This window comes from Acomys minous (assembly GCF_964271855.1).
Source record: "Acomys minous genome assembly, chromosome: 15".
Classification (NCBI taxonomy): Eukaryota; Metazoa; Chordata; class Mammalia; order Rodentia; family Muridae; genus Acomys; species Acomys minous.
This window is the reverse complement of record NC_140497.1, coordinates 25,231,617-25,243,962: the sequence shown is the minus strand read 5'-3', so window position 1 is coordinate 25,243,962 and position 12,346 is coordinate 25,231,617. Positions and strand designations below refer to the sequence as shown.

The following is a 12,346-nucleotide window of genomic DNA, read 5'->3' as shown; positions in this document are numbered from 1 at the left end:
AGATGAAGATTAGCTTGTTTGTTTGTTTTCAAAACAGGGTGTCACAATGTAGCTCTTGCTGTCCTGGAAATCACTATGTAGATCAGGTTGGCACTGAACTTACAGTGATCCACTTGCCTCTGCCTCCCCAGTCCTGGGATTAAATGCATGTGTCACACCAAGGCTACAATTTTCACATAAAATCCAGCATAGTTGTTTTTACAGGGGACAAAGGGACTGAAGAGAGCATCTTGGGATACTGGAAGTGTTTTACTTCTTGACTTAGGTGACACTTTAATGTTTACTTACTAATTTGTTACGGTGTCCATTTATGTTTTATATGTTTACGTATGTGTATATATCATAATTAAAGATATTTAAAATTTTTAAATGACGGCCAAAAGGCAATGAGCTCGGCCAGAGAAGGAAGTAACAAAGTGACAGTACAGAAATGAGGTTGAAGAACAGTGCTTTAATTCTCACAAAGTGACACTGGTGGGTCATAGGCTAATTTATAGTGTATTCGAAAGATTGCATTTTTAGGAATTGTGGGTGGCTTAGCCTTTGGTGGACTGGGTTAGATGCTATTAGTGTATAATATAGATAAATTCAAAATGATTCTTAGGCTTCCAGGCTGACCAGATGAGTTAGTGAATGGTACCATGATACGATAGGGACAGTACACATGACGACATATGTCTGTAATCTCAGTGCTGGGGAAGATGAAGCAAGAGGAGTGTGAATTCTAGGTCAGCCCCAGCTGTAAACTAGTGATTCTATGTTAAAAACAACAACAACAAAAACAAACAAACAAACAAAACAAAACCTTGGAGGTGGAGAGATGGCTCAGTAATTAAGAGCATTTGCTGCTCTACCAGAGGGCCCAAATTCAGTTCTCAGCACTTACGTTAGGTGTCTCACAACTGCCTGCAACTCCAGTTCCAGGGGGTCTGGCCCTCTTCTGGTACACACACACACACACACACACACACACACACACAGACACACACACACAAACACAAATAAATAAATAAACAATAAATCCTTTAAAAGATCATTTTAAAAAGTTAACAACTAATAATTAAGATGGAAGAGACTAGGGTTCAAGTGGATTTTAGGAGGAAGAAAGAATAAGTCAGTTGTCCATCTATTACATTTGAGATGCCTGGGAACAGCACAAGTGCAGGTGTTGCTGAGACAATTGGATGCAAAGATGAAAAAGACGAATCAATCCTGAAATCATTTTTCATAGCTGAGACAATTTTTAGATTATAAATTCAATATTTAAAAAAAACACCACCACTGATTTTATAATGTGAGGTTGGGTTTCTTACTAGTTCTTAAGGTGTCCGTTGTTTCTCTCGCTTAATTCTCATCTCCTCGTAGAATGTGAATATAGCTACAATTCCTGGGCCTTTACCTGCTCTAGTCCTGCTTGAGTGGCTGGAACTGCATGCCGTCGGCTGTGGGCTTACACCTCGTATTTATTTTCTTATTGTTCTAGAAGTATAAAATCAAGGTCAATTTTGTATTTTAAGGTTCTTGGTGGGCTGTGTGTTTGTTTTAGACAGAATCTAATGTAGTCCAGAATTATCATGATCAATCTGCCTCAACTTTCTCTTCTCTTCCATTTATTTATTTGTTTGTTTGTTTATTTATTTATTTTTTAGCGACAGGGTTTCTCTGTGTAGCCTTGGCTGTCTTGGACTCACTTTGTAGACCAAGCTGGCCTCAAACTGACAGAGATCTGCCTGCCTCTGCCTCCTAAGTGCTACGATTACAGGCGTAGTGTCTCATTTCTATAATTGAAATTATAGGCATGTATTACCACATCTGGCTAAGTTAGAAATCTAGGGTCAGAGTGACAGCATAGTCAGATTCTGGTGAGTGCCTTCCTGTCTTACAGAACACCATCCTCCCCTGTGTGGGTTTACAGGACAGGTGGGGATGGCACAAAGGCAAGGGACTCTCCCTGGTGACCCCTCAGGGCATTAATCTCATAATGAAGACCCCGCCTTTGTGACATCATCTCCATCCAATGAGTTCACAAATAGGACTTCAGATGCTGTATGTTCACAAGCCTCCACTTAGGCCAAGGGAGCAATGGAAGAGGGCTACGCAGGCCCAGACTGGAGTGAACTATAAGTGCCATCCAACGGACTCTGGGAACCACAATTGCTACTATCTGCTAAGAGAACCTGCTTCCTCCTCGTAGGACATGCCAGCTGCTCTGGGGAATGCTGGCCTCACAAGGAACAACAGCCAGTTAGGGATGCCAATGCTTACATCACCTAGCCAATAAAACCTCCATCCCTGTAAGCAGTATGGCAAAGGAGTAGGTGGAGAAGACACGTGCTCTTGGTCCAGCTGGCTGCCCTGAACCTTCGGGTGGTGTGTATTGTGGCAAAGCTAAGTGAACGTCTGACGTCTCCCTTGTCCAGCCTGTCATCATGGAATCCCAGGTGAGTTTCCTGTCCAGCTAATCACTGTTGGACTCTAGCAGCATGGTGGAAAGTATGATTTGGAAAGAGTAAATGCAACTAGTACAGTTGGGGCCACATACCACTGTGGGCCCTCCCTGTTAGTTAGTTTACTTCTTCTATCATTACCCCTGCCAGTAAGCATATCTGCCATTGGTCCCTTGTTAGCTCCCCTCTGCTGCTGGCTGCCTCTATGAACCACGCCCATGCCACACCACACTGTCCTGGAGTGGCTGCGCTATGAATGCTACTTGCAAAGACCTCACCTGCAAACAAGGAGGGGCTCCACGGATAAATTTTAGGGTACACAAAGAGTTTAACCCTTTGCATCGTTGTGTGCTCTGCTATTTGGTCCTGGCTTTTTCAATCCCACTAAGTTTGGGGTTATTAGGGTTTAATTCACGTACTGTTGAATTTCCTTTTTTTTTTTTTTTGGTTTTTCTAGACAGGGTTTCTCTGTGTAGCTTTGGCCATCCTGGACTCACTTTGTAGACCAGGTTGGCCTCGAACTCACAGCGATCCGCCTGACTCTGCCTCCCGAGTGCTGGGATTAAAGGCGTGCGCCACCACGCCTGGCTTTTTTTTTTCAATTATTGTTTCTTTCCTTTGTTCAGAGACAAAGGACACGAATTATAAGGGGCCAGTACTTAGAAAAACTAACAATAAATTACAATAGTCTATGTAGTTATAGTACCATGTACATTGTTTTGTCTTCTATTTTTATTAGTGAAGGCGTAGAAAAGAGGAGTATAATGTCTAAGCTTGACATTTTGTGTATGTTAACTCACAAGTCTTCGTAACTCAGTGATTAGTAGTCATATAGGTAGATGGGGGAAGTGAGTCTCAGCTAATTGGCCAAAGTCATATGGCGGGCCAGAGAACTAACCTGGACTCAGGCAAAGGTGAGATGCCAAAGCTTCGTCTCCCCATTGTCCTCCCATCCCTCAAGGATGAACACTATTTCTTCCATTACTCCCTTGAAAGTCCTTTGTAAATGCTTTCCCACATCCTTACACACTCTCCAATCTGTCGTTTGAATAGGACTTTATGATTTCTAACAAAAGGAGTGTCTTAAATTGAATAATGAGTGTCTGATTTTTTTTATATTGCTTCTAGCTTCTCACCACTATAAATATACTCCTGCAACAGCAATTTGGTTTTTTTTTTTTTGTTGTTGTTGTTGTTGTTGTTGTTTTTCCCTCAGAGTTACTTATCTAGCTTAAGTTTTCAGGTTTCCTGCTAGAGATGGAATTTACAGTCTTCCTTTGTGAGAGTAGGTGCCTTGGAAAAAAGAAAAAGAAAAGACTTTGAATTTTTAAAGAGTTTCTAATTAGCTTTCTCCTCAATCTTCCTTTGTCATGTGTTCTAAGGGAACAATTAGTTGTACAAACATTGCCTTAACTCAGTATACCTGCCACTTCCTTACAAGGCTATCAGATAATCCTCTTCTAATAACAGTGACACAAAAGAACAAAGTTTCTCTGGGGTGCCATCTTTTGACATCCTGTAGCTTCAATGCTATTATACCAAAGTAGCCACTAATAATACACTCTTTGTAGAGAGTACACTGGGAAGAGAGGGAAGGAAACAAAGATGAACGTAAGTAAACATTTGCAGGAGAAGAGAAAGAATACCACATTTAATCCTAATGTCTGCCTCCGGTCAAGGAGTTAGTTGTAGCTGGTCTATCCAAGGCCCTTCTGTTATTCGTTTTACATTTCTTTTATGTGCACCACAGCTGCTGACACTTCTTTTTGTGGTGGTGACTCAAATTTGCATTTTGGAAAGGAATGGCCACTAGCAGCCCAGTGCTGTAAAGGATACTCCCCCCGCCCCACCCCCACCCCCGTTCCTATATTATGAACTTCCTCCACAATTCTAACCATTTCTATAAAGACATGCTTAATTTTTTTTTCCATCTTAAACAACTCTCTAATGAATGCTTTTTAGCTGACGTGAGTTTTCTTCATGGTGTGCTTACAGGTTTTAGTATTGATTGCAGCAACTGTTGCAGAGCTCTAACTGTGCCAAACTCTTCAAAGTATGTATGTTATTTGTACGAGTGTGTGGACTTGTGTGGGTGTGTAGATAATCATATGTGTGTGGATGTACATGTAAAAGTCCAAAGTTGACTTTGGGAATGTTCCTCCGTTGTTCTCTGTCTTATTGATTGAAGCGGAGCCTCTTGATTGAACCCAGAGCTGCTGGATAAAACTAGTTTGGCTAACCATCTTTCCACATCCCCTGTCTCCGCATTCCAACCTCTGAACTTACAGGTGGGCTACTACACACACTCTGTATTTACATGAGTTCTAACACTTGAACTCCCATCCTAATGCTTGTACAAGTATTTTAAAGCTATCTCCTCAGCCCAAAGCATACATACTTTGTTTATGTATACATGTATGAATGTATGTATGTATGTATGTATGTATGTATGTATGATCTATTTTTTGAGACAGGGCCTCAATTAGGCAGCTTTGGCTATCCTGTATCTATGTAGGATCTATGTAGACCAGGCTAGCCTTAAACTCACAGAGACCCACCTGCCTCTGCTTCTTGAGTGCTGACATTAAAGGCATGTGTCCTAGCCTCCAAAGTATATGTACTTTATATGGGTGGACCATATTTATATGAATATGTAGATCAATGAACCTAGCATACAAAAGGAAAATAGAAAATACGATATTCTAAATGCTTGAAATTGAATAGAATAAATCATAATGATATTTCAACTGCCCTAAGGGAAGTTCAAATCTTTTTATGCAAAAATAACACAAGCAGGATCTATTTGTTAATAAGTATATGAACCATAATGCAATATTACAAAGCAAATGTATATCCATAAAAGAAAAGTCCTCTCCTAGCATCACTCCTTTTTGTTGTTACTATAGCCCTTTCCTTCCCTTTGTACCAACATTCATTGGAAAAAAATTGTATCCACTATTTTTATTTGGTTTTTCTCTTGGTAGCTGATACAGTTCCTACTTCCTCCAAACTGCTCTCTAACCCTCACCCACTTCCCTGTGTAGCTACATGCAGAGCCATTCTCTGCACTGTTCTTGCTTCTCTTTCTCCCACGTAGGCAGATCTGGCACGGCTTTACCACTTCCTTGTTATTCTTTTAACTAGTCAGGTAACCTTGGTCTGTAAGTAAGCACAGCTGCTTACAAGTAGGCTTTCACCTGACCCGTGCCAGTTCTGAGTCAGGAACTAAGAGGCATCCTGTGTTTCCATTTTCCCTCTTACGTTATATCAAGAAATAAAGGAAACATGCCTCGGTTAGTGTGCTTACCCAAGAAAGTCTAGAGACTTGTGGGGCAGACATGAGCCACTTTGCTGACTTCAAGTCAACCTGGACCAAACCCCACCTGCAACTGACCTACAGATAAAAAAGCAAAACCAAACATTTCACACTACTAGGTTTGAGGGTGGTTTCTTACATGGGATGGTCAGGTTACCTGATATTGTCATGAAGAATTAAATCCAAGGCCAGTTGGAGGGGCCACAGCAAGACTGGGGCTATGGCAATTTTCTTGAGAGCAATCAGACTTGTAATATATTTCTCTGAAACAGAATATAATGGCAATTGCCAGGATCAACACAGTTGTAGTTGCCAGGATACAATGACATTTGCAAGGCATACAGGGTACACTAGATTAATATCTAAAACCAATTGTCCTATCAAGTCCCATGTTTCCTTGCCTTCTGAGAGAACACCCAAAGAAACACAAGCCCGGATGCCTCACTGCCTGTGGGAGTGCGTCAGTCTCTCAGGAACTGGAAGGACAAATCTGTGAGGTCATAGGGCTAACAATGATGATGCAAGGAGCGATAAGGAACCGAGGTCAATAATACTGCCGTCATACTCCTTGGATCATTTTCTTCAGACTACGGTACTCTACTATTTAAACTTATATTTCGATGGCTGCTAATTTCAAGCAGTGGATGAGAATGTCTTAAGGTCGGACTTTGGGTATCTTCTCTAGCTATATAGTCATCTATTTGATGACCTCATCAAGCTTATGGTTTTAGAAGCTTTCTATATGCTGATGAATCTGCAGTTTATGTCTTTACTCTGACCTCTTTCTTGCACTCCTGGCCCTTGTACGCACCTATGCTTGAGTGTGTAATGGAAATTTTAAACCAGGAAGGGTCGAAATCAAATTCTTGATATTCTCTCCTAAATTATTCTCTACCTAGCAAAAGTAGAACTCTTTCTACCCAGATGCTTAGGCTAAACCTGTCACACTTGATTCTTCTCTTTTATAAAATATTTTTTAAAAATGTGTTTGATGCATGTGTGTAAACATCGTGGCTCACATGTGACCATCAAAGGACAACTATGTGGAGTTGGAGAAAATGCCATGCAGAAAAAAAGAAATCTGGGCGCATCTCAAACACAGATATAGGCATCTACTCCTAACATTTGAGCAAAGGTATTTGAGTTACATGCTGCAACTCAAATTACACTGAGTAAAGGGCTGAGGTTAAAAAACTTAGACTCAAAGCCAACATGCTTGGCTCTAACTAGCTGCCCACTTACTAAACAGTGAAACTGGAGTCTTAGAGGGTTTTCCCCCCCTTTAGAACTATTGGCTGTAAACCCCAACTCTACACTAACCCTCAGTACTGAGACAGAATCATTAGAAAGCAACACACCAACTTCCAGGCTGAGGTGTCCTCCTTTGTAGTGTCCACGTTCTTCTTATAGCCGGCAGGAGTTATGTATATTTCTCTGAAAGTGTAAGTACACTGACTTTCATTTAAGAAGTCAGTATAAAGCCAAATGCTATAACACCTGTTCATCCTCCACCTTGCAGGTAGACTTATTGAGGGAAAAAAAAAGTTTAAATCAATTGTCCTGGCTATTTTATGCTAAGCAATTGAATACCAAAATAAATACTCCAGAAAAGATATGGGGATGGGTGGGTACAACAGAAATGCTACTTAACTCAAACAGATTTTATTTGTTGATTTCTATCATGAAGCAATTGCTGGTTAGTTTGTCAACTCATCACCAGCTAGAATCATCTGGAAAGAGGGTTGGGTTTTCTGGTTACATCTCACAGTCCATTGGTTTGTAGTTGTATCAGCTGTATTCTGATTGTCTCTAAAGTTCCATACTACATTACGTCACTGTGCATGTATTCCTTATGAATGCATTCAAGAATGTTTGGGCATTTCTCTAAATATGCTTATGATTTCTAGGAATAACAGATATATGTGTATATTTTGGGTGAAGTAGTCTTTAACGGAGTATACATGTATATTCTAATTACTACTGAGAAAACATGTTCATAAAAAAGGGAGTATTTGGGGGCTAGAAAGGTGGCTCAGCAGTTAAGAGCACTGATTGCTCTTCCAGAGGACCCGGGTTCAATTTCTAGCACCCACATGGCAGCCCACAACTGTCAAGATCAACACCCATAGACATACATGCAGGCAAAACACCAATGCATATCAACTAAAAATAAATAAATAAAAAGGAATGTTTTTAGCGTGACAACTTACCATTTTTTTTTTAGAACAAACAGGTTTGTAGCCATCTCTCTTAAAATGCAGGGTGACAGCAGCTGTGAATACAGCTTATTTAGCCCAATGTTCCCTTGCAAGTTGATTCTCAGAACCCATGTATGGATGTGAGGGGTAGGTGCGGTAGCATGCTCCTGTAATCTCAGAGTTGGGGAGAAAGAGATGGGCAGATTCCTGGGACCCAGAGGCCGGCCATTTGGTCTATTTGCTAGTTTCTGCGCTGGTAGGATTCTGTCTTTCAGTTAAGGATTAGGTGGATGGCACCTGGGGAATGACACCTGATGTCCTCTGGTCTCCATACATCTGTATGCATATTACCCCTCCAAAAATGTAGAGTGGTAAAGGAATTAATCCTAAATGGAGGCCAAGTCAGGATTCATATCCAAGCATTTGACATGCAGAATCTACATTCTTAACACGTATGGCATCCAACTGACTGGACCCTGGTATGTAAGAGGATTATCTTATAAGGGAACTGGGTATAGGATATATCAGCTTTGAACTACTGTTATTTTCCTGTCTCATAATAAGTTCATTTAGTATGATGGTTGCCATGGTAACTGTTGACACCCTTTGTCATTATGACGCATATAGATTTCTGGTTGGAACTTGAGCTAAGAGAATGTAACACTTTAATAGAGAAATCTGAGCCAATGGCACCATGGGCATTTCTGACATAAGAATGGCATCTTTTTCCAAGATTAAGGTGAGAAAATGACAGTGCGTTGGTTAAAGCACTTGTGCTTAACCCTTGTGCTGGTGGATTTCCCACGGAAGCATTAACAAGGCACCAAAGAACAACTAGACGTATTAGATCTGAAATGCTGCTAATGAATTTGCCTCTGAGTCAGATCAGTCGAAAATGCATAAGACGTAGAGAAATTTCAACCCAGCAACACAGCTACTCTACCAAGGGATCACATCCAAAGACCAAAGTCTGCGATCCCGCTGGAATACAGACACGCCCTTTGTGTGTACATCTTTAATTCCTCTGGCAGGAATATAGATATGACCCACCTTGTCTTTAGTACACATCTTTAATCCCAAACAATGACCTCTAATTGAGGGGCTGACAAAATGATGAATCAGAGAAAGATTTGGCAGGATACGTCAGAGATAGGATATACACAATTCTCATGAGAACAGAGAGGAACAGCTGAGAGACAGAGAGAGAGAGAGACAGAGAGAGAGAGAGAAAGAGAGAGAGAGAGAGAGAGAGAGAGAGAGAGAGAGAGAGAGAGAGGGAGGGAGGGAGGGAGGGAGGAGGGAGATCAAGATGGTTCATGGAGACAATAGAGTTCAGTACAGTACTGTTCATGGTAGTTTGGTGCAGTTCATTTGAGTGCAGTTGAGATTGTGCAGTTCAGTTCATGGAGTTCAGAGGCACCAGAGCAATTCAGTAAGAAGAGAGAAGCCACTTTGAATCAGTCATCTTGGAGAGGTGTTTAGAGCCAGAGCAGCTGAGTTTAACCTGTCAGCCAGAGTTTAAAAAGAAGTAGAGTGGACTGGCTTATTCCATAGTAAGTCTTGGAGGCTGAAAGTGTTCTAGGCCTAGGGTAGCAGGCGGAAGCTGGAAGCTGAGGATTCAAGGTCCAGGCTTGCAGCAGATCAGATTGTACAGAGGCTGGAAGCTTGCAGGCCTAGGCAGAGGGATAGTATAGCAGTAAAGCTTGGATGTGAGCTCATCTAATCCCATCATCTGAGGAAATAAAAACATTTACAACAGAGTAATCAAACCAAGTTTGACTGAGACTGGAATACGGAAGCCATGCCAACTTAAGATGGGGTAACCTTCAACGAGAGTTCAAGTAAATACTGCGGAGAAAACCCAAATATTAGAGCACATTCCAGAAACAGAGGGTTGCTCTTGTGTCAACAGTGGGCCTAGGAGAACACTGTATGCTCATATTTCTAAGTCAGTTGGACATGATTTTCATGTCAATGTTTTTTGAAAATGATAAGATGGTACTATATTGCGATTCTCAATTTTTGGAGATTGTAGGGACTTAGAAAAATCCTGAATTAATCAAACAAGGAAACAAACCAATATTTCTTTAAGAATTCTTTTTATGTGCCAAATGGTAGATATTTATTTTTCAATTTTGTCATAAAAGAAGTTGAGAGGAGAAAGTGATTAATAGTGGCAGTATACTGTTGGCATTTTATGAGTGCCACATAAGGAAACAAAACTTATGTTCAAGGAGTCCTTAAAAAGTAGGTAGGTCTTCTAATTCTCATGACGATGCTCCAGTAAATTCAGATTCATAAACATATCTACCATGGTGAGCTGACTCACAGTTGTCAGAGATACAAGCCAAGGCCACATTTGTTTGAACTCTGGGCTTTGCTTTTTTCTGGTATGGCATGATGTATCATGCCCTTGTAGAACTGTGTGCAACCACAGATTGGGTAGTGATGGCTGCGCTCTCATGTCCAGAGCTCAACATCAGTCCTTCTGAGCCCATAAACTTCATAAATACATAATGTTAAGCACCTTTACTACTCTCCAGTGAGGATGAAAAAAGCTCTCACCAGTTGATGGAATGCATTTTCAGAATGTACTATGATCAGTTTCAGGCAATTCAGTCTTTTTATTCTAACCAGCAGAGATTTTCTTATCTATTTGGTTCTGATAAGCAGACAAAATAGACACATTTTAAAATAGTTTGACCATCTCTTCTTTCTACAATATGTGAGTAAACGGCCATCAGGGGACCAGATGAGACATTCTTTATGCTTTCCTTTCAGAGAACACTCAAGGGGCAGAAGGAAAGTTGTAGCTACATAGCATATTGCAGTGATCCACCTCCATTCCTGAATGCTAGCCTCTGCTCCTCATTAAGAAGATGATACAAGAATAATGCTGACTCAGCATTCTGCTCTCTAGTCATAATAATTTCCCAAATTTTGATGATGAAAAGGGAACCTATTCCATTGATGTTGATGCTTATCTTAATAAATAGAGTACCATCTTTTGTTCTGTTTTCCTTATGAGAAGCCCATGTGATCATGGATTGAAAAATAAATGCACAACCTTATTCGGCAATTGGGTCTTGATGTACCTTGGTGTTTATAGCGATCAATCTACAATGGACTCCTGTTACAGAGTTGTAAAACATCCAGAGTGACCAAATTACCAGTTACTGCTTCATTCATCCAAGTAGCACTGTGGAAACAGCAGACATACCTTTTTATAAGTTGGATTATGGATTGCACTGTTCAGAAATGCTTTGGGTACAATTTGTGGTGGGGGGGAGGGCAAGGAAGCTGCCTACCCTTTTTGGATTTTGGGGAAGATAAGAAACCTAAGTCAGGGCAGTAATTTCAACCTTCATATTCTATAAAACACATTTTCTGATCTGGAGAGGTGGCTCAGTGGTTAAGAGTGCTTGCTGCTCTATCAGGGGACCTGAGTTCAGTTCCCAGCACACACCCTGGGCAGCTCACAGCTTCCTGCAACTCTAGGCCTTCTTCTTGCCCTCTGCTAGCCTCTGCACGCATGTGACATACACTCATACAAATACCCATGCATGAACATAAATAAAAAACACAAAAAAATTATTTAAGAAAAAAAATACTTTCTGGACTTAGTGTTGTAAGCTTAAGTTTGTCTATTGAAAAATTTAAGGCACTTGAATGTAATACTGTTTGTGTATAGAAAAAGATTCAAAACTAGGGAAACATATGGTATGGATTTTAGTTTCACTGTGGCCTCTAATATTGCCTTACCTGTTAAGGCTCGCTCCTTCTGACATAACTGTAGCCATTTCTCTCTTCAGTCTCCATTTTAGTTATAAGATGAAATTAGGTTGAAGTTCTCTGGCTCTGCCTGCTAAATGTCATTAATACAAATGCTCCTAAAGGGTCAAGTCAACCTCATATCTTGTTATGATGGAATGGTTTTGTTATTCATACTTTGTTACCTTGACATTCTGAAAAGTCTCCCACAGAAGCTCCACTTGGGACTAATCAAAGGTCAGTTAGAAATGCTTGGTTTAGCTAGTCAGAATGATACGATGCTGCCTTTCCCTTGCTTCCTACACTTGGTTGTGGGTTTTCTTTTTGGCTGCCTTAGAACCAGACCAGTGTCACAGCTAGGTTCCTGAGTCCACTCTGTGTCCCTGAGCATAATCAGTCTTGGGGGTGTTCAATAAACCATCCATATCTAACTGAGATTGGTGTCTGAGTGGTTTCTGGGGTTATTCTTGGACTATAATATCACCCTTTGTCAAATCTCACTGTGGAAAAGGGCACAAACGTATAAGACATAGGATAATGTTAGACTTGTAATCTGTAGTCCGAGATTCACTGAAAATCAAATGCCACTCAAGTCCTTGATCTTATTGTATTTA

General features: G+C 40.7%; 1 protein-coding gene and 1 long non-coding RNA gene across 2 annotated transcripts in view; one reads left to right on the top strand and one right to left on the bottom strand.

Annotated features, from left to right (window-relative positions):
- Window positions 1-1,148: 1,148 nt before the first annotated feature.
- On the bottom strand, window positions 1,149-6,100 carry LOC311585308. The gene is made up of 3 exons (XR_014775186.1): window positions 5,921-6,100; window positions 3,584-3,740; window positions 1,149-1,479 (listed from the first exon to the last, which is right to left on the bottom strand). It is a non-coding gene; the product is annotated as an uncharacterized lncRNA (long non-coding RNA).
- Window positions 2,060-12,346, top strand: part of TNKS (tankyrase) — a 164,185-nt gene continuing 153,898 nt past the window's right edge. The window contains exon 1 of the mRNA XM_084760366.1: window positions 2,060-2,441. The gene's annotated coding sequence lies outside the window, so the exon portion shown is untranslated. The remainder of the gene's footprint in view (window positions 2,442-12,346) is intronic.